The sequence below is a fragment of the Sapajus apella genome, unplaced genomic scaffold (assembly GCF_009761245.1).
Source record: "Sapajus apella isolate SASKATOON/1434 unplaced genomic scaffold, GSC_monkey_1.0 scaffold23, whole genome shotgun sequence".
Lineage (NCBI taxonomy): Eukaryota > Metazoa > Chordata > Mammalia > Primates > Cebidae > Sapajus > Sapajus apella.
The window spans coordinates 2,085,203-2,106,946 of NW_022436963.1; the positions used below are offsets into that span (position 1 = coordinate 2,085,203).

At 54.1% G+C, this 21,744-nt stretch overlaps 1 protein-coding gene across 9 annotated transcripts in view; it reads right to left on the reverse strand.

The window, feature by feature from the left end:
• CACNA2D2 (calcium voltage-gated channel auxiliary subunit alpha2delta 2) overlaps positions 1 to 21,744 on the reverse strand; it is a 139,987-nt gene that overhangs the window by 90,648 nt on the left and 27,595 nt on the right. The gene's annotated exons all lie outside the window — the stretch shown is intronic.

A 21,744-nucleotide genomic window follows, 5' to 3' on the forward strand; every position in this document is an offset into this window, starting at 1 on the left:
CATGCTTCCCCAGAAATGCTCACCCCTCAGCTCCCCGCTTCCTCCTTCCCTAAACCCCCTGGTGAGCCATCTCCCAAGTCCTTGCAGCCTCTCCATCTGCAGTGCACACACACCACACAGCCTACAGCAGGTCACCTGCTTTGGTCCCTGTGCATCCAAATGTCCCCTGAATAGGACACAGCCATTTCAAACGGCCCCGGCCTATGTGCACCCACCAGTGCCAAATCCTGGCCTGCAGAAGTTGAAGAAAACCCTGTCATAGGGGCTGCTGGACTTCCCCAGGCCTACCCTTCATACCCCCAATCCCTGCACTCAGGCCTCACCCCTTTCAAGGAGGTGTGATTATTAGGCCCTTCTCCATTACAGGTAAAGAAACTCTAGAGGGGAGCTGGCCCATCCAGCATCCTAGAACAGGGAAGGGGCTGCTCAGGATTTGCACCCTGTCTGTCTGAATCTTCCTGATCACCATCCCCACAACTTCTGTAACTCCTGGCGAAGGAAGAGAGAGGGGCAGGTAAAGGCTTTGGAGCTTGGAGAGATGGGAATGGGTTCCATGGAGGAGGTCTTGAGGGCCTCAGACAGGTAGGCATGCAAGGCAAAGCACTGCAGGAAGAGGGAACGGTGAGGGCCAAGGCTGGGAGGTAGGCTAATACGGAGGGAGCCCCGGTTTGGGGTGGTAGGTCAGGGAAGGGAGATGTGATCAGTGTGAAGGTCACGGTGGACACAACCAGGCCCTGGTCCTGCATCTGTTCTGCCCTGCCCCCGTCTCGTGGAGCCCCCATCTCCCCCTAGGTTCCGGCGCCTGCTCTGAATGGCCAATGAGGCCATCTGATTGGCTCATCAAGGGCAAATAATAGCTTTTGCTGAATTCAGCTGCAGCCAATCAGAGGCAATCAAGCACACAAGAGGCCTGATGGGCCACACAGGCGCACCCACAGGCACCAGAGCTGCCCCTCAGCCAGGCTCCGGAAGCCTCCCCCTCCCTCTTGCGTCTGAGCACTGGCGTGGGGGCTGGGAACCGAGTCCAGAAGGCCTCAGGAAAAGAAGGGAAAGGGACCTAGCTGGACTTGACAGCATTTGCTTGGCGCCTGCTGTGTACCCAGAGTGCTGGAGAAGCTGAGTGTTGTTGGGGGAGACTCGAGCAGAGGATGCGTACCCTCCCTGGCCAACTCACAGGCTCTGGGAGGGGCCCCCACAACAGCCCCCCACATTTGTCCCTCAGCCACCCCCAGCCTGCCCTCCAGCGTCTCTCTGTGCCGAGTCCTTGCCTCTTCCCTGAGGAGAGCAGAGCCTCCAATCAGGCCCTGGGAAAGCAATTTTTCAATCACCAACTGCAAACACTAATACCGCTGAAGCTAATTTTACAGATTTCCACTTCGAGGCCTTGCCTTTGTCCCAGAATCCCTCAGCCCGGGAGATTAGCAGTTTAGAGACTGGAAAAAATAAGGTATTTTAAAATTCAGCATAAAACTCTTAGACTCGGTGAGCTAAAAAAAAATTTTTTTTTGATTGGAAAAGAGCCTGTTAGTGAAGGAGGAGCCAAGTCCAGTCCCTGCTCCACAGGGTGGCTGGAGGAGGGGCGCTGCCTGGGCCAGTGTGCAGCGTGGCTCAAGCCCACAGCTTATGGAGAGGCAGAGAAGGGAAGGGTCAGCTCCTTTCCTGCCCTGCGTGCTGGGAACACTGCCTGCTGTACGGGTAGGCCCCCTGCTTCACGCTCTGGATGGCGTTCCCCTTGAAGTCACCCAGCATTTCCAGGCACCCAACCCCAAAAGTCTCCCTAGCTGAAGAGAAAGGCTTTGGCCCTGGGGATAGAACAGGTCACAGGCCTGCTGCCCACTGCCAGTGAGGTGGATTCCACTCCAAAGCAGGCTCCTCTGGGCCTTGGTTTCCCCATCACACCCAAGGTCCAAAGTCCATGCTCACATGTTCTCCTGGTATACATGTAGCCAAGCACCGCACGCCCACTGCACACACACCCCCCAAGCCACACACACTCAGACTCTCGCCCATGCGGACAAGCGCCGGAGGCATTTGGTGGCGCTCACTCATCGAGCACCTCTCTATTGCAGCTCTCACAGATGAGCAGCATAATCACTTCGCTCTCCGGGGGCCACGAGCTCAGAAACGTCCTAATGAAAAATAAATGTATTTACAGGGAGACGTCAAAGCCGCCAGGACGAGTCAAAGTAATATGCCTGCGACCGGCACGCGGACTTTTATTTCTTCTCCCTCCACGCTCCAGAGATGCTCCTGCGGCGTGGAGAGATAAATATTTTAAATAGCGACACTTTGGCGATGCACGGTTATGCAAGACAAGGAATAATTAGAAAATAAATTACTTTTTTTAAACACAGTGTTACAAACATCGGGTGCATCAGATTACTGTTCTCCGCAGGCCAGGGCCACACGGCTCAGGGAGGCCAGCGCAACAAGGACCTCAGGGAGCAAGCACACATCAGCCTGTCCCCACAGCCCCCAGATGGTGATGCCCCTCCCGCCTGCTCTGGGAGGCTCCCAGAATCGAGCTGAAGACCACACTTGGCAGCTTCCAGAAGATCTCGGCGATGGAAAGGCTTCCTCCGGCGTCTCACCAGCAGTAGCGCAGACTAAAAATAGTTTAATCTCCTTGAAAGCAAAAGGAGCAATCAGCAAAACAGACACTCGGGCCCACATGCTCCCCCCATTGCGCTCCACGTTCTGCCCCCATCCATCCTGGCCGTCCCCAGCTACGCATCATCAACTTCTACCCATCCCAGGAAAGCATCCCACAGCCCCCGAGGAGGGCAGCCACTGACCATCATCCAGGACTCCTCATGTCTGCAACCGTGCGTATGCACAGCATGTGTCCTTTAAACCTTGTGACACCCCAGGAGGGAGGCAAGACAGGAAGTGTTAGCCCTACTTTACAGATAAAGAAACTGAGGCATAGAGAAGTGGGGTCATCTGCCCGAGGCTAGCAATGGTAGACAAGGGCTGTGTGTAAATGGAGGAGCTCGGCCTCTGCAGAAAGGAGGTAGGTGGCTTTTAATTAGCACCTAGCCTGAGTCCTGGTTGGCTCCCAAGACACAAAAGCTGCCCAGGGCAAGAAGAGGCAAGGGGTGTAGAGTGGGGGAGGGGAGGGGCTCACACATTTCAAGGATGGGGTCAGCTCCATTCACGGCTGAGTGGGTCTATCACACGGATGTGTCTTGCCCACTGCAGCCAGAACAACATTGTGACTTCACCATGTTCACCCGCTGGCCTGAGATGGGGTCTGGATCCTGTGTTCTGGCTCCAGCTTGCTGTGTGGCTGAAAGTCTGTCCCAATCTTCTCTAGGCCTCAGTTTTCTGAGAGATTGGCCAAGGTGGTCAGAAGGACCATTCCCCCCAGGCATCCCTGCTCAGGACCCACCAGGAACGCTGCTGCCCTCCCAGGCCTGCCCCTCACACACAGCCCTTCCTCACTCACTCCTACCTCTCAGCCTCTGTCTACCTGCCATCCTTCCGCTCCTAACTGCCTGAACTAGGAACATGGACAGTGTCCTGTCGCACCACCTGGTTTTACAGGAGAAAACTCAAAGACAGGGAGAGGAAGGTCATGCACCCAAGGCTGCCTCCGCAGAGGTCACAGGAGGCAGAGCAGACCAGGACTCAGATTCCGATCCCAGTCTCATGCCCTTTGTGATACTCCCTGTGGCTCCCCCAAGGATAGTACCGTCCCTTCAGGGTTCAGTAGTAGAATGAAGCCAGCAAATAAAACGATAAACTGGGGCCAGATGTGGTGGCTCATGCCTGCAATTCCAGCACTTTGGGAGGCTGAGTCAGGCAGATCACTTGAGGCCAGGAGTTTGAGACCAGCCTGGCCAATATGTTGAAACCTCATCTCTACTAAAAATACAAATATTAGCCAGGCGCCTGTAATCCCAGCTACTCGGGAGGCAGAGGCACGAAAATTGCTTGAACCCAGGAGGTGGAGGTTGCAGTGAGCCAAAATTGCACCATTGCACTCTAGCCTGGGTGACAGGGTAAGACTGTCTTAAAAAACAACCAAAAACGATAAACTGGGCTGTGGCAGGTGGTCCAGCTCACATAGTCTCTGGAAATGCCATCAGGGGAGTCAGAACTGCAGCTTCCTTTCTTGCTATATTGTTCCTTGTAACCATCAGCTATCTGCAAAATATCACTCCATAACCTGGGCTCTGAGTTTTTCAAAAACTGTCTAGAAGGTGCTACCCTGCCCACCCTCTCTGCAGGGGCCAATGTCTCCCCACAGCTCCGGAAGCCTCTGCCTTGCCCGCCCCAGTCCATCCCTGGCCCCAGTGCTCTGGTCCAGCTGTGTCCTGAGGTCCTGCTCTTGTCTCCCGCTCCAGCCTTTGGCCCCCAGTCCAGCTCTTGCACCCACAACCCCACATACCTCTGCCACTGCCTCAAATACACCTAAGACTCGGTTTTATCACTTGTGGCAATGATGCTGAGGGCAGAGACTGCCCTTCACATTTTATATATGAAGAAATGAGGCCCAGGTCACCTGATTTCTGAGGTGCTTCTTTTGGTCTGATTGCTCTCATGGCCCTGCCCTCCTACTTCCTCAGCTTCAGGAGAAGGCGCTCAATCTCAATAGGTGATGATGAGGAATGAGGAAGGCAGCCCAAGTGGACAGACTAATGAGGGTAAGGGTCTGGCCTTGGGGAGGCTCAGAGACCTGCCCTGACTCACTCAGAATCAGCTAAGTCTTACGGAGCTGCCCAAAAGAGATGAGCCTCAGTCACCCACCAGGTTCAGGGTAGTGCCCTCCCCTAGCCATGGGTACCCCAGGTAACCCTACCTGCTAGATAGTGAGCACAGGGAAGGTGCTGGGTTGGGGAGACATCCAGGGAATAGCTGGCCCACTGTTAGCCAAGGCAAAACTTGCTTTATCAGCAAAGCCCTTCCCCACCACTGGCTGTGTAAGCCAGGCCTGCCAGGACTTCCCATTGTGCAGATGGGGAACTGAGACTCGGGATGAGGGGCACCTGACTACAGGGAGAGAACCAGGTTGCTCAAGTGTCCCTGTGAGGCTAGCTGAGGCCCTGCCTCTCTGCACCTTATCCAAACCCCAGATACTCCCTGCTCCTAACTCCAAGCCAAGTCCTGTGCCCAACACACTCCCAGGCACAGGATAGCAGTTCTCAAACTGGGTTCCCTGAAGCCCTAGGCAGTAGACAGGGGGTCTTTGGGCTCATGTGGAGAGTCAGGGGTAGTGAGAGGGAAGTAAGAGACCAGCCCGGGCTACCCACTTAGCCAAAGGACCTCCTGTTCATCCATTCACTGTCCAGGTCCCAGAGTGGATTTCACTTAACCAAACAGTAAGGACTCAGCTGCTGCGAGGGAAGTGAAACAATGGTGGTGCTGGGTGAACTTTCTCTCTTTCCCAAAACCCCCTGACATGACAGTTAAGGGCTATTCAAAATGGCAAAACCCACAGGGACAAAGGAAATGTGCAGGAGATACTAGGAACAACATTTTGGAAGCTGGAGCAGACAGACTGTGGTGATTGACTTACCAGGCCCTGGCAGGCTCACTTCTAGTAGCAATGGGTTAATGCTGGGGAACCCCAAAGGCTACACCCTGAAACACCAGCTAGGAGACTGGGAGAACCTTCTCTGGGGAACCTGCTCGGTCAGGCCTGTGCCATCCCTTCCCTCGGGCTCTGGGAGGTCTCTGACACCCTTGGGCCCAGCCCACTGACCTCCATTGACTCTCCAGGCTCTGGAGCTGAGCTGGCACTGTGTTGGGGTGGCATGTGTCAGTGTACATGGGGCCCTGTGTGCAGGGGAGGGGGCGAGAGCTGACCTGTGAGATGGCCCCACATCCAGAAATCTTTCTTCATCCCATTCCTTCCTTACCCTTTCCTGGGAAAAGAAAAATGTTGAGGGGGAACTATGACAGACATCATATTGTGCAAAGTGAGCTAATCACAGGGCAGTCACGCAGGGAGACGACATTAGCAGAATATTTGATAAAAGGGAGCCCAGGTATGCACATGGGTGGCGGGAAAGGTCAGGGTCACCTTGAGGAGATTGTAGGCCTGGTGCTTCCGCCTGGGCCATCGGGAGTGGAGGCAGTTGCCCCCTTCACTCAGGCCACAGTCACATGGCTGGGTGTCATTGCTGTCCATAGGTGAAGCACACATCGGTCCATTTTCTCTCTTTAAATGCTCACTGCTAATCTGCTGGGCCTGGGGACAGGGTCTTCCCAACTCTCCCACCTGACTCATGGTGGGGATGCATCAGCCCAGGGCACTTGTCCCACCCCATGATGCCCTGCTCTCCAACTCTTCAGCCCTTAGCACTGCAGGGACACAGGAAGATGATCTGGGACTCCAAAGCCCATTGGTCTAAAAACTATCCCCTGCAGGGCCCTGAGGCTCCCAGCACCTGGAGCCAAGGGTCCAAGGTGCGAACTGAGAAAAGCTTCAAGCCCACAGAACTCCAGCCAGGAATATGGACCTGATGCTACACTAGCACCAGGACCCTGGGACGTGAGTGAGTCCAGGGGGAAGGCCATGCCCTCTGACCCCTGGTGACTAGGAGCTGCTTACTGCTGCACCCCACCAGCTCACTGGCTGCCTCCTGGGGAATGGTCAGCAGACATCTGAGGAAGGAATATGAGAGGCAGGTAGGAGGCGCCGCCTGCTTTCCCACTATCCCCGTTGGTTCCTGCAGGTTCAGCCTTCTCACCCTGCAGCCTGCTCCTGCCCGAGATCTCCTGGCCTGCAGGCACTCTTCCACCCTCCCTCCTCTTCAGCACCAGGAGCTGCCCCAGACTCTCCCATCCTGGCTGCCTCACCTGATCCAGAGTCAACCCCCGACACCCCTGCAGGCTCCAGGTGCGGCTACAACATGGGGTTTTTATTAAAAAAAAAAAAAAAAAAAAAAAGGTGAATTAAGCCTGTTTTTTAAAATAAAACTGGTACCTTGAATTTGATCCTAGAATTGAAAAAGGACATTAGTGCAAAAACTGGTAAAATCCAAATAAGGTCTTCACTTCGGTTTACACTATTGTGCCAATGTTATGTCTTAGTTTTGATATTTATACCATAGTTATGCAAGATGATAACTTAGAGGAAACTGGGCAAAAGGTTAGGGAATTTCTGCACTGTTTTTGTATCTTCTCTGTAAATCTAAAATTATTATTATTTTTAAAAAATCTGTAACTCCAAAATCATTTCAAAATATATTTTTAAAAAATCTATGAAACTATACTGTCCTCAGACAACTATTAGTCATTGTGGCAAGAATGAAACAATAACAAGATATTATTCTTAAAAAGGTTGAAATAGACATCCTGGAAATTTAATATACAATGGTTAAATGTAAAATTTGATGGGAAGATAAAACGGAAAAATCTCCTCACAGAAAGGCACAGAGATGGAATATTGGAGAGAGGAGAAAAAGAAAAAAGAACAGGGCCTGAGTTAAGGTTTCTAGAAAGAACAGAGAAATGAGAGGGAGGAAAGAGTCAAAGAAACCATTCAAGAAAACGTCCCAGAACTGAGGGACACAAGTAGTTCAAAGGTGTGAGTGGTAAGAAATGAAAATAAACCTTACAGTGAATGGTAAGAAATAAAAATAAACCTCACAAAGGTAGATCAGTGTGGAATTTCTGAACACTGGGCAAAGGGAGAACATTTACAAGTTTCTGATAAAAACCAAGGCATGTACAATGGATTGGGAATCTGAATGACTGGGCCCCGTTCCACAGCAACTCAAGAAGCTGGAAGGAATGGAGTGCTGCCTTAGAAAATCTGAGGCAAATGGTTTCCACCCTGGACTGCCAACCCACCTGAAATCTCTGTTGAGGATGGGGGAGAAGGAAGGCTTTCTGAGACATGACAGTCTCCAAAGTCTGGCTCCCTTGTGCCTGTCCTCAGGAAGCCAACTAAAAATGTTCTCAGCTGGGCATGATGGCTCAGGCCTGTAATCCCGGCACTTCAGGAGGCCGAGGGCGGGGGTGGGTGGATCACTTGAGGTCAGGAGTTCAAGACCAGCCTGGCCAACATGGTGCACCTCAACTCTGCTAAAAATACAAAAATGAGCTGGGCGTGGTGGTGCACATCTGTGATTCCAGCTACTCAGGCGACTGAGGCAGGAGAATCACTTAAATCTGGGAGGTGGAGGTTGCAGTGAGCCGAGATCGCACCACTGCACTCCAGCCTGGGGACTCCACCTAAAAATAAAAATAAAAAAACAAAATGTTCTCTACCAAAATGAGGGAGAAGGGAGAAGTTCAAGGAAGAGGAGGAGGTCACAGCATCCATGAAAGAGTAGATCCCCACCACAAGAAGGGGAAAGGAAATCCTGGGGACACATAGGTGCTACAGGCTGGGAGAACAGCTGGTCCTCATTGGAGCAAAAGTGGGAGGCTCTGGTCAGGACTTTCTTGGAAGGTGAATTGAATTTAACAGGTGTATGAGAGCTAGGTCAGATAAAGTGGCCGGGAGTTGGGGGCAGAGTAAAGGTTCACAGAAGACTAAGCAAATAAACTAACAATGGCCAGACGCAGTGGCTCATGTCTCTAATCCCAGCACTTTGGGAGGCCAAGGCGGGTAGATTACTTGAAGTCAGGATTTCGAGACCAGCCTGGCCAACATGGCAAAACCTCATCTCTACTAAAAAATACAAAAACTAGCTGGGTGTGGTGGTGAGCGCCTGTAATCCCAGCTACTCAGGAGGCTGAGGCAGGAGGTGAACCTGAACCTGGGAGGTGGAAGTTGCAGTGAGATGGTGCCACTGCACTTCAGTCTGGGCGACAGAGCAAGACTGTCTCTAATAAACATGATAAACTAATAAAATCTAGACAGTTTGGACCTACAGGAAACAACTAAAAAATCATACCCAAAAGCATTCCATGAGGAGCAGTTCTGAATAGCATTTGCCAGGTCAGGGCAATGTCACCAGTGAGCCCTACCTCACCATATCACATGGTGCACAAGAAGGGGAGGGGTGGGCTGGGGGAGGGGCGTAAAGTCCTCCTCTCCCACAGGAGGACGCCCATGGATAATACCTAAAACTGAACAATTGTGAAGTAGCGACATAAGTGTGTCATTTAGAGATATGGAGCTGAGAGATTAGAAAGTGACAGCCTCTGGGGAGTTGGAAATGGAGAGGAGGGGACTGCTGTGCTCCTAACATAACTTGCCTGGTAAAACTATGACTGTACACCAGACACCTGTGCAACGCTGATTTGAAAAACCTAAATTTAAAAATCCATCTAGAAATATAAGAAAAAGAAAAAAAAAGGAGAGAGGAAGGCTGGGAGGGGAAAAATAGAGAGAGACAGAGGAGGAGGAGAAGAGGAGTAGGCAGAGGAGTCAGGGACAGGGGACCGACTACTTTGACTCCAGCCTCTGGCTTCAGGACAGCGGCCGCCAAAGGGCAGCAGGTGACATCACCACCTCTGTTTACTCTTATTGCAATAAGCACAGTTTGAGGTTTCAATTCCCTGATCAGCTGAGTACAGACCAGGCTCCTTAGACCAAAACACTGAATTGGTGTTGGTGATCCCTGGGTACCACCCCAACACTCCCAAAAGTTGGCAGTAATCACAAAGCAAGTTGAGGGACAGCAGCCACAGGGGTCTGAGAGATAATGCTATCCATCCTAGTGGACAGTGTCAAGTGGCAAGGAAGAAGCTCCAAATTTCTCCTAACTTTTTTTTTTTTTTTGAGACAAGGTCTCATTCTGTCACTCAGGCTGGAGTGCAGAGGCATGATCACAGCTCACTGCAGCCTCAACCTCCCAGGCTCAAGCAATGCTTTCAAGTCAGTCTCCCAAGTAGCTGGGACCACAGGTGCATCCCACCATGCCCAGCTAAGTTTTGTATATTTTGTAGAGACAGGGTTTTCCCATGTTGTCCAGCTGCTCTCCCCCAGAGTTTATGCAGCCATGGAAGCACTGTCTTTGTACACACCTCTGTTTAAAACTGTGCCATTTCACCCTGACCCGGGCAGACAGCCCTGCCTGGGAAGGGACAAGGGTAGAGGAGGGCTGTCTGAGAAATGGGGCCAAGTAGGCTGCAAATGTCTTTGCCACCTCTCACACCCTCCCTGGAATCCTGAACTCTCTGTGTAATTTTCAGGAAATGCACAAACCAGCAACCCCTCAACCCAGTAGCCTCCTTGTACGGGACAGACATCCTGTCCCAGGAGCAGAATGAGGGCTAGGAGTGAGGGAGCCCCTGAGTCCCAGGGAGGGAGGATACTCCCTCATGTGAGCCTGCACTGCAGGCCTCATGCCAAGGGCAAGCTCAGCTGAGAGGGGTCCAACACAGTTTGGAAGAAGCCCAGAGCGCCTGGCTCCTCAGAGTGGGAGATGCTGAATCTGGACCCGTGGGTGGGCTCAGCTGCCTCTGTAGATCACGGAGAGGAGGACGGAAGCTCCTCAAAAAGCAGGACGTCAGGCCAGGTGAGTACCCTGGGAGAGCTCCCTCCATTCTTGACCAGGCCGAGGCCATGGCTCATTGAGACTGAAGCCCTGCTGGGGACCCAAGAACCTGCTGGCACCCCAGGATGTCAGGTTGCCCCAAATATTCACCTTTCTACATCCCATGTTCACTGGGTACTCGCTTCACTTGGGTCCTCTAGGATCTGTGGAGGAGGCAGATCACCTAGCTCAGGACTAGACATGACCTTCTCTAGTTTTCCAAGGGTTTCAAAGGCTGTAAGTGAGTGTGCACATTCCTGGAGGGCCCCAGTGCCCAGCCACTGCTGAAAGTCATGGAGGGGCAGAAAGAGACCTTCCTGGGCAACAGAGGGGCGTGAGTCCTACCCCAGGAGCCGATCTGAGCGGAAAGCAAAGCCTCAATCCAGTGGCCCTGTTCAATGAGGGAACCTATCCAGCCTCCTGGGAAACCCTACTGCTGTGGGGGTTGAAGCCACAGCCCACACAAAGCTGTGTTCTGAGGGGGAGACAGTATGCCAGCCTCAGGGATCCTAGTCTAAGAGGAGAGGCTGCCAGACCCTCCTTGATGCAGAGGATGAGTTTGCAGGGCCCAGTCTCCTGCTTTCCCCCAAGAAGGCTCCAGGCCCGTTCCCTCGTTTCCCCTGAGTGGCTCCTCTACCACTTAGCAACGGAGACAATTTACATAATGCATCGAATGTGAGAGCAATAATGGCTGGGGAAGCAGGGTGCCCGTTAGTGGCTCCTAGGAGGGAAAATACCTGCTCCCACATCACTGCCTCCTCCTCTAGCGAACTGGGCTGTGAGGCTGCTGGGAAGGAGGTGTCTGTAAGTGCTTGGCTGCTGCCAAGAAGGGCCCAGAAAGATGTGCCAGCCCTGAGACTGGGACTGGAGCAACTTCAGGACAGAGATGCACACCGAAGGAAATTTCCAAAGCACCTGTCTTGAACATAAATCCACCCAGCTGAACTCCTGGAGTCTATGCCCCTGCTGGGCCTAGGCCCTGCATCCTGACCCTTCCCAGAGGAGGAGGCCACTCCAGCAGGCAGGACGTTGTAGTCAGGAGGCTGGGAGCCAGGCTGCAGCTGCCCAGGAGGTGGCCACATTTGAACACAAAGGCAGCGATGGAAGGGGTAGAATACATACAAATTACTGGCACGGTAATTGCTTTTTATATAAATGTTCTTTTTAAAAGTTTTCCCTGGTGTGAAAGTCCCTCTTTAAAAGGAATAAATTCACTGCACACCAATTTATTCCACACCGGTAGATGGAGCATAATGAAGGCTCCTCTGTCAGCTCCTGATCAAGAGGCAAGTGGCTGCCACTTGACCCAGCTTCCGGGTCTCCCTGCACGACAATGCAGTGCACTGGTAGGCCACGGGTCTCTGAGGGGCACAGGCCTGCCTGCCAGGAGCCAGCAACAAACCCAGACTCTAAGACTCAGGTACAAGTTCAGCAGACCCCATCAGGGTCCCAGGAGCTGTGCTCAAATGATGGATATGAAACGGGCAGCCGAAATCACAGTGATTCATGCTGAGGGGGAGGCGCACCGGGGCTCTGGGAGTTGGGGAGCATGGGGGAACCTCACTTTCTAGGGTCAGGTTAAGGGAGGTGTTAAGAAGGCTTCTGCGGGATGAGGCCTCCCGGGGCCTGCCTACAAAGCATGTAGAGGAAGCAGGATTGTGACAGCATCTAGCGGTTATAAGTGGGAGTGGCTTATCTTGTACTGTAGAAAGCTCCCTGATGGACACCAGCTCTTCTCTAAGCCCAATGGAACCAAGACAGACAGGTCCCCCTGCTTTGGAAGGTAACTCTTCCAAGCATACCAGAGAATCACCTGACCATGTATGCAAACTCTGGAGGATGACCGCCTCCCCAGGAGGCCCAGGACCTGGAAAGGAGGCTCTGGCTCCATGCTCCTTAACAGCCACAGCTCTCTCATCTGAGAAATGGGGCTGAGTGGGCTGCAAATGTCTGAAATGGGGACAAGGTCCTTGGTGGCCTCACCACCAGCCTCTGTGAGCACTGGATCAGGGACGAGAACTGCCCTGCACAAGACCTGTGATCTCTGCAGTAGGAATGTTTGGTCCAGCCCCATCCCAGGGTACACCCACAACCACCTGGCAGCCAGCTCCCACACAGGGCTGCTGAGCAGTGTCAGGCGGAGTGACTGGAGGGATGCTCACCATGCATGGGGGAACTGTGTGTGTGTGTGTACGCGCGTGCTCCTCACCCACAATCGAGATTTCTCAGCTTTGCTAATTAATCAGCTAAGTAGTTCTCGCCTCCTCGGGTGACAGAGCTCTCTGCACCTGCCTCCTCACAATCCCACCCAACACTAATGTGCGCCTGCTCACACCTCCACAGGCAGCACTCAGAACCGTGCCTTTGCGCACACACACATGCACACACTCAACTTCTATGACCACTTCCATCTGTGGACACACAAATGCTCACGTTACTCATAGCACTCACGTACATGGGTTCACTTGTTCTCTATGTGCAGGCATGTGCGCTTACATTCCCCATGCAGCATTGCCCATCTCTCATGCAGCACAATCAGCCCATGTTCCCCCTCACACAAGCCTCGGCAGGTCAGGAATTCGGTCTACAGTGGATCACGGGACCAAGAATCACCAGGGCTAGCTGCCTTTCCAGTCTGACCACCTCCGTTCAGGTGGACTCCTGGAGAGCCTGGGCATGACCCTGCCTTCTGGCCATGGTCTCCGTACCTCACATGATGGGAACACTAGATTGGGCCTGCCAAAGATTCCTGGCAACCCCCATCTTCAATCTGTACCTGAAAGATGCAAAAGCTGAAGGCAGCAGCATGTATCAGACACCACTGGCCCCATGCTTGCTACCTCTCCAAGGGCATCTGGCATCAAGGCTCAGTCAACTCTGATGCAATAGTCTCAGTTTCTCCATGGGGGCGGACGGTTTCCAAGGCTGAATGGAACAGAGTCAGAGTCCAGATCTGTCCCTTTTCAGTGCTCAGAGGCCTGCCACTTTGCTTCTTCATCTACTGAATAGTGACTAGCTGGGCACCTCCTCTGTGCCAGCGTTGTGGGCACCTATGGACATGTATAGCCCACAGGCACGTGTACGCCACCTGCAGGCCTGTGTGTGTGCATAGCCTGCCTCTCCATCCAGACTCCACATCCTTGCATACTGAGGTCAGGCACTCAAGCCCTGAGGGTCGCTCACTCGGCTTCTTGCTTCAGGAGAACCCAAAGAGGACAAGAAGGGGGTTTGCCCAGGAGCCACCCCTTGCCTCAGTCTCTCCCTCTCTCCATGGAGCAGGCCTGCCTCTGTTCAGAACCATCAGGTCCCAGGGCTGGGAGAGAGATATACGAAAGAGAAAAGGTTTATGGCTCCGCAACTTTCTTCAAACAAAATCTCTACCTACAAGGTGAGGGCAGACACACTTGAAGAAGGTGGAGGGAGGCCGTACTGAGCCTCCATTTCCTGCTTGGTTGCGGTAAATGCTGCTCCTGCCGCCTCTGGGGCCGGCTGTGGTTTGTCAGAACCAATTACTTCTCTGCCTCCACTAAGTGCTTGGGGCTCCACAAATCTGAAGCAAGTGTCCCTGTGGCTACCACCGATCCAGCAATGAAAGGGAGTGAAGGATGCGGGAGGAATGCAGATTGGTTCAACTGTCCCCGGGGGTGGGGGGGCGCGAGCATGAAACCCACGCAGCCCTCCATCCCCAAGCCCCATCTCCCACCCTCCAACATCCAGGACAGCCTCTGGCTCTGGACACGGCAGGCCTGTCCCTCTTCAGAGATGGATGCAGAGGCCAGTCGGGTTGACAGTAGACCCTGGCCACTCTTCAACAAGATGTAAGGGCTGAGTCCAGGCTAACCTCCCCCTGCCGTCTTGCTGCAAGGCTCTGAAGAGAACCAGCAAGTTCATCAGAAGAGAGAGAGAGAGAGAGAGAGAGAGAGAGAGAGAGAGAGAGAGAGAGTGTGTGTGTGTGTGTGTGTGTGTGTGTGTGTGTGTTTTTAAGGTTTTAGGAAGTTTCACAGACAAACCTTGCTAATTCCCAGGATGGAAGGATTGAGTGACCCTCACTTCAGGGAAGGGCCCTGCAGCAAAGCCAAGGGTTAGTGACTAAAATCTTCCAGGCAGAACAGTGCCGTCTGCCTAGGGAGGTTCTGCTCATGGCCACTGAGATGGTCTCTTACTTAAACCAAGGGACAGAGAACCCAGGCAGAGAACCTTGCAGAGATCCTGAGAGATTCTACCCTCAAGAACCCCTGATCCTCAGCCCTGGCCTCGGCCACTATTTTCTTACCCACTAACCTCCCCATTCCCAATGCCAACATCTAGGCACAGCTCAGATCTGGTTGGCTTTGCAGGCCCCCCACTCCACTCCATCCTCTCTCTCTCTCTCTCTCTTTGAGACAGAATCTTACTCTGTTGCCCAGAGTAGAGTGCAGTGGAGCAAACTCTGCTCATTATAATCTCCACCTCCCAAGTTCAACCTCTACCTCTCAAGTTCAAGCAATTCTCCTGCCTCAGCCTCCAGAGTAGCTGGGATTACAGGTGTCCACCACCATGCCTAGCTAATTTTTCTATTTTTAGTAGAGACGGGGTTTTGCTATGTGTGCCAGGCTGGTCTTGAATTCCTGGCCTCAAGTTATTTGCCCACCTCAGCCTCCCAAAGTGCTGGGATTACAGGCATGAGCCACCACACCCAGCTGTCCATTCCCTTTTCTAAGTCCATGGGACCTAAGACACAAGTTGCCAACTTGTTGACTGATTAGAGAAACTGGCTCACAGTCTTCCAGGGTATAGGGCCCCTCCTTTTGCCTCCACCCACCCCCTCTCCTGCAATGTCTCTGAAGCTGGCTCCCTGGATTTCCGGCCAAAGAAACCACCTACACTTCCCTGGTCCACAGGCCCTGTGTTTTCAAGCTCTGCCCCAGCTTGGTAGCCTCTGTATCTATCTTAGGGAGATGTCCCCAAAAGGTGTCACAATCAGCAGAGAAGAGAGGACCAATTTCTAAACCCCTGGGCTGAACTAAGCCGAGAGGACACCTTGGGCATGTGAACTTTTCTAAACTATGATCAACCTCTGGAAGGGCAGGCAATTGATAGTGGTTGTGTGGGTGAGTGGTACAAAAGCACTCCACACTTATGCAGGGCTCTATCTGCAGCCATTCTTTGCTCCTGCTCCCCTGAGATCTTCACATACCCCGTGAGAGAGGACTGTTTGGATCCCCATTTCGCAGGTGAGGGAACCAAGGCTCAGAGAGGCAGGACATGTTCCGGGTCCCACAGTGCCTGCCCTTCCTGTCCACTTCATCCTTTCACTACCTCCCACCATCCAGCTGCTGCCCCAGCACAGTCCCTAGATTCAAATCCAAATCCAGCCAGGCCTCAGCTGTGCGACCACAGGCAGGTCCTACCTTCAGAAGCCACAGCTTTTCCTACCACTTCTCTCCTACTCCAAGCTGTTCCCCATCTCCTGGGAACGGATTTTGGATGTGCCTGTAGTGACCCGTTGGCACAAGCTGGAAGCTGGGGGCCCTCTCCATGACTGCACCACCAGCTGATCCCACCCAGAGATTCTGCTCCCACAGACCTGCCCTTCTACCCCCATGGCCTCCATAGAAACCTAGGGGGCAACTGGCTGCTGAGGCTGCTCAGAATCCCAGATGCCGCAGAGCAGGGCTCCCTGCCCCAGCCCTGCCCTGCCCGGACTCTAGAAGCCAGGCACCCATGTGCACCCAGGCCTCTCTGTGGCCTTCCTGTCACTACATCTCCATCTGCTCTAGGCTGTTCTGACATGATACCCTCATCCCAGGGGGCAGGAATAGAGGAGGCCTGGCAGGGAGCAAGGGGCTGAGAAGGGGACCCATACCTGGCCCAGCCTCACCAGCACTGGAGGAGCCACTAGGGAGGGGGAGCCTCCAGGTGGCTGGTGCCACAGAAGGGGTGGCCAACATAAGCCAGGTCCCTGGGGCAGGCATCTCAGGCAGTCCCCCTGACCACACAGCCCCTCTCTGGTGAGGGTGTGTGGAAGGATATGGGCCACCTAAGCCAGTCAGCTGGCCCAGGCCAGAGCGCCTGTCATGGATGAAATGGCTTTAGAAAAGCTTCTCAAAAATGGAATTTTCTGCTGCCAGCAACAACAGTGTGTGTGTGTGTATGGGGGGGAGGGGGCTGGAGGGGCCAGGAGGGCAACAGCCACTCCCAATCCAATCCTGTGTCTCCCACACCGTGCTTAGGAGAGAACATTCCCAGACTTTACAGTGGGTGGGGGTAGAGGGTACCAGAAGAGGCTGCCCCCAGGTCAGGGCATGGGAAGGAAAGAGGTAGAGAGCAGGCTGGGTTGGGGGGACACAGAGGGGGTCTAGGCAGGGCTTTGGTCAGGCTGCTGTGCATCTGCCTCTCTCTACCCAATTATGCTCGAGCAGCGGCCTCACCACGTCTCAGACGCCCTCCCAGGAGCCCCCCCCTTTAGCCCCACGCATCCCCGCTGGGTGCCAAGCAAGAGGACCATATGGAGGGAATAATAAGACAATTAACTTTCCATTAAAGAATAATATATGTGGGTTTTTAGGGAGGCAAGCGACAGCAATCCCTATCCAGCGGCATACTTCACACCCGCGCTTCCCCATCGCCCCCCACCCTGATGCGCCCCATATCCCCATCATCTACACCAGGAGAGGAGGGTGCCGCTGGGCCTCACCAGGAGGTGGCTGGGTAGAGGGGTGGAGGCTACACAAAGAGCAAGTGCAGAGCCCTGAGATGCCGGCTCCAAGGCTGCAGGAGCCCTGCAGAGGGGCTGTGCTGCACTTTCCACCCATCACCTGACTCAGTGCGTCAGTGTGACAGCCTGTGCCAGTGGGGGACCTGGCCAAGGAGCTGCATGCCTGTGTCCTGGGGGCACATGTGAACCACAGTGCTCTGGTGAAAGGACCTTCTGTGGGGTCTGGGGGTGACAATTTCTTGTTCCACTCTTACCTGGCCCTCTGGGCGCCCCTCCCCACTGGCTACCTTCTTCTTCTTCTGCTCCAGCCCCTCTAAGGTTCTGAGGTTCCCGGGTACTTTCAGGCACTGCTAACCCCACTTGAGATGCCCAGATGCCCAGAGGGCACCCTCCCTTGATGGAACCAGAGTGCAGCCTCAGCTAGCACCCCAGGAGTCAGTGTGTGAGTATGCATGTGTTTCTGAAGTTGGCTGTGCCAGCTGAGGAGGAGGGTGGAAGGGGACAAGAGGAGGCCTGTCTCAAACACACCTGCAGAGGGGCCCTGTCTTACCTCCATGACCCCTTGGGAAAGGGGCCCTGGACATGGCCAGGCTTTGGTCCATGCTGGGAGCCAGCTCCAGTTGTGGTACTCCACAAATATTAATTACACATTCCTGTGGAGTGCTGAGCAGACGGGGCACAGAGATGGCCAGGGGCAGACAAGGTGGAGTAGGACTGTGCTGCCACCACTGGTTGGAGAATGCCATTCCTGACTACCCGTATGAAGTGGGGACACACAGACACCATCAACTTGAATCACCATGACTGTCCAGAGAAGCACAGCAGTGGAGAGCGGAACAAAAGACTCAGGTTGGGGGTTTCCAAGTCCTAGGGTCCCCTTCTCTATGAATACAGGTTCAGCAGTCCAGGGGAGGGGCTACCTCAGGTGGCTCCTCTGCTAGCCAGCTTCCCCTCTACCACTCAGGGCTGGCCTGCCAGGGATCCAGGACGGGACTAACTGGTAGAAACAGCAGCCAGGGCCTCAGTTTTCCCATTTGTATGATAGGACCACAGGAATAACTAGCAGCATGTAGCTGGGCTAAGGCCATCAAGGGGTGGAGGCAGCCGGGATATGGGTCGCACCATATGCCATTTCTGCCCTGACTGGCAGGCAAGCTATGAGTGGTTGATGAGGACTGGGAAAGGCTTCCATGGGTCCAGAATTGGCTTGAGCCTTCCCAGAGGGTAGCCTGTGGCCTCCGAACATGGCTGCCCCAGGTTCCTGCTCCTAGGCCAGCTCTGGCCAGGCAACTCTAGCCTCAGCCCCAATTCCAGGCAGAGGAGCTTCCCTCCTTCTGGTGATCCTCCAAGGAAGGTGTCTCTCCGAGGTCAGGAATGCATCCCAGGGCTGGCGTGCCTCAGGAGCCAACCATCTCTTCATTGTGTCTGACTATAATCCCTCCTGCTTTCCTTCCCACCAGGTTCCCAGCGTTGCTCCCCATGGACCCTAAACACCTAGCCGGATGAAGGTAGGTTTCTGGCTGTACCCATCAGAGTGACCTGGGCTTCAGAGAGGGGAGACCTGTCCCAGCTCCACATCCTCCCCACACCGATTCCCCATGCACCCCCAGGCACCTGATGAATTATTCATCCTGATCAACCTCATTATGTAAGGGAGCTCAGAGCCCAAGCATATGCACTCTGCTCTCCCCCAGGATGGGACAATATGGTGCTGACGAGGGAGGGTGGAAAGTAGGCTTCAAAGACCTTGCTCAGGCCCCAGGGGCTCTGCAGGGGAGGAAAAACATAGGGTCCATAGTTTTGTGGCCTATTCAGGCCAAGAGTGGGCCATGGCTGGCGGGAGTTGGGCTGGGGAACCCAGGAGGATTCGGCTCAGGGTGTCTGGCCAAGCATGGGGAGGGGACCAGCACGTGAGCACCAGGCCACAAGGAGAGCTCCAGCTATGCACTAGCTGTGGTATTAGATGAAGAAGTGAAATGGGGTCTTCACAGGGAGTGCCCGCATGCCACAGAAGTATGCCATAGTTTTCAACCTGCAGATGGGCCAGTCTGCACCCAGCCATGCCCCCATGGGGGTTATGGTGAGGTCAGGAGGAGGAAAGTGCCAAGGCAAGGAAAACATTCCCAAATGCTACTGTCTGCAGTTTCTGCACTCTGGCAGCTTCCAGCCCTCGTGGCTCCGAGCTACTGGGTGTAGGGCAGCCTCTAGGATGGGGGCACGCAGGCTGGGCAGCCTTCAAAGGGAAAAAGGCCAAGGGGCCTGGATGCCAGGATCACCCCAGCCGTTTGGGGGGCAACTCAAAATCAGATCAAGGAGGGCTGAGGAAGGGCAGCCCCAGTGGGGCCAAGGCTGCCAGCTTGGCAGGGCTGGTGCCAGGGTTTGCAGCAGCATCACAGCTGGGTCAGGGCTCTGCTCCAAGCATCTTCCTGACCTGTCAGAGCCAGCCATGGGCTGGGTACATGGACCATCTTTGTGTGCATTTGGAGAGCAATGGTGGCTCAGTCAGGGTCCGGGGTGAGTCGTGAGGGGCTAGGGAGCAATCCCACAGGGTTGCCCTCTTCCTCTAGAACTCTACGCCTTGCGCCCCAAACCCCACACCCACCTCACCAGAGTGCTCTGTGCCAAGAAACAGACCCATAGCTATCGGCAGGAAGTAAGAGGCTGAGGAACCAGATGAGGAAAACTAGAGCAGGACAGATTGCCGTTGGAGAGCTGGCAGCCATCAGCAGGCAGAGGCACTCCACCAGAGTGCCAGGAAGAGCCGGGGACGCCAGGTCAGCACTTCTCTGCATGCCTGTCTGCCACGCTGAGCATGGCCCTGCTCTGGCCCAGCTCCCTACTGCCCCAGGCTCATCTTGTCCACCCTACCAAGAGGGGAAATAGAGCCAGAGCCAGGACTGCACCCTGAACAGGAGTCAGGAGCCCAGGGTCCACGCCCCAGCTCTGCTACAAGCCAGCAGCACGACCACCTTGGTGATTGCTGGGCAGGAGGGGGTGGGGGAGACAGGCTCACTGATGAAAGTGTCTGGAATCTTTCAAGTCCCATCAGAAAGGAAGGTAAATGATCCCTGGGAGTGAAAACGACCAATAAGGGAAACTCAAATTTGATTTCCAAAAACGGGCATATCTGTATCAGCCTGTCCATTGCTATTTTAACCACTTCATCCTCCAGTCAGACTTCCCAGCTGTGTCAGGGGTCAAGAATGCAGATCGGAGAGGATCCAGGGCTCACCCAGGGGCACACGATGGGTACGCTGAGCTGGGATTCCATCTCTGGTTCTCACAATCCAGCAAGCTCACTGGTCCAGGCAGACCTCACGCTTGATGTGTGTACATTATTTTCTCATTGCCAGATATTCAGAGCCCGAGTTGCCCATAAGTATAAAATAAACATCCTCAAGCAGAAGGTTCGAAGTATGAAGGATTCTTGACCGGAGGGCTACAGTTAACTCCTGATGTGGGGTATAGCTTACGTCCTGATACGAAACTTGGAAAGGTGCTGGATGTATACATCACGGAGCTATCATTCCTTCATTAGCCCACACAGCTATCCTTGGCAGTGGCTGCTTGGAGGCTGGTTAGTGTTGGGTGCTATTCCTGAGCCTAAATTGAGTCCTGTTCCGGAACAGTTTTTCCTACAGCACTGTCTCTGGAAAGCTCTGCCGGCCTCCAAGTGCGGCTGAGTCATTGAGAGTTCACAGGAAGAGAGTGTGATGGGGGCTACTGAGATCCAAGCCTAGCAACCAGGAAAGGGATGTTGAGTGTCGCTAGGCCACTGACGGGGAGGACACAGACCTCCAGGACCTGGACTCTCCCTCCCCACAGCGTTGCCACGTCCTTAGCCACCCCTGATCTGCCCCAGCCTGTGCCAGAGGTCCTACATCCACACCCAATGTCAACACACTGGCTGCCAAGCCCACTTCCTGCGTACCAGCTATAAGCTAAGCATGAGGAAGGGACTCTGGACAATCCCCATGGTCCCTGTCCCACATCTGCTGACCCTGGCCCTGACCAACAGGGACAACAGGAACACAGTGGGTATATAATTCCCAAACCCTGGACCTGGACTCCCGACTGAACCAGCCATAGTAGGCCGGTTTACTCTGCAGTTCTCAGTGGGAGACCCCCATTTAATCCCCTGCTTGGTTCTGGTCAGCACCTCCTGGCCCAAGCCTCCGGCAACAAGATCCTCGAAGAGTGCACGTACCCCGGGAGTCGCAGCCCTGTCACTCCAAGAGCTCGGCCCTCCAATGCGCTGCATCTCCACATAGAGAGCAATGGCTCAGGAGCCCGGGGCCTGACAGCAGCACATTTTGCAGCTTCCGGGGGTGACGGATGGCCTGCTCTTCACATCACTATTTCAAACATTAACATAATCTCCCAGGATGGATGTGGTGGCTGGTGCCTAATCAATCACCCCTCCCGCACCTGGATCCCTCATCTCACCAGGCATGGGATTTCCACTGTTTCCTGCTACAGCACCTCAGGCACCGCTTTCGGTCTGGCGTGGGCCGGCCACCCCGTCATTTCCTGGATCCCTTCGGCTCCCATGCACCCCCCGCATCCACTGGTCCCTCCTGGGCCTGAGCTCCCATCCCAGGTGTG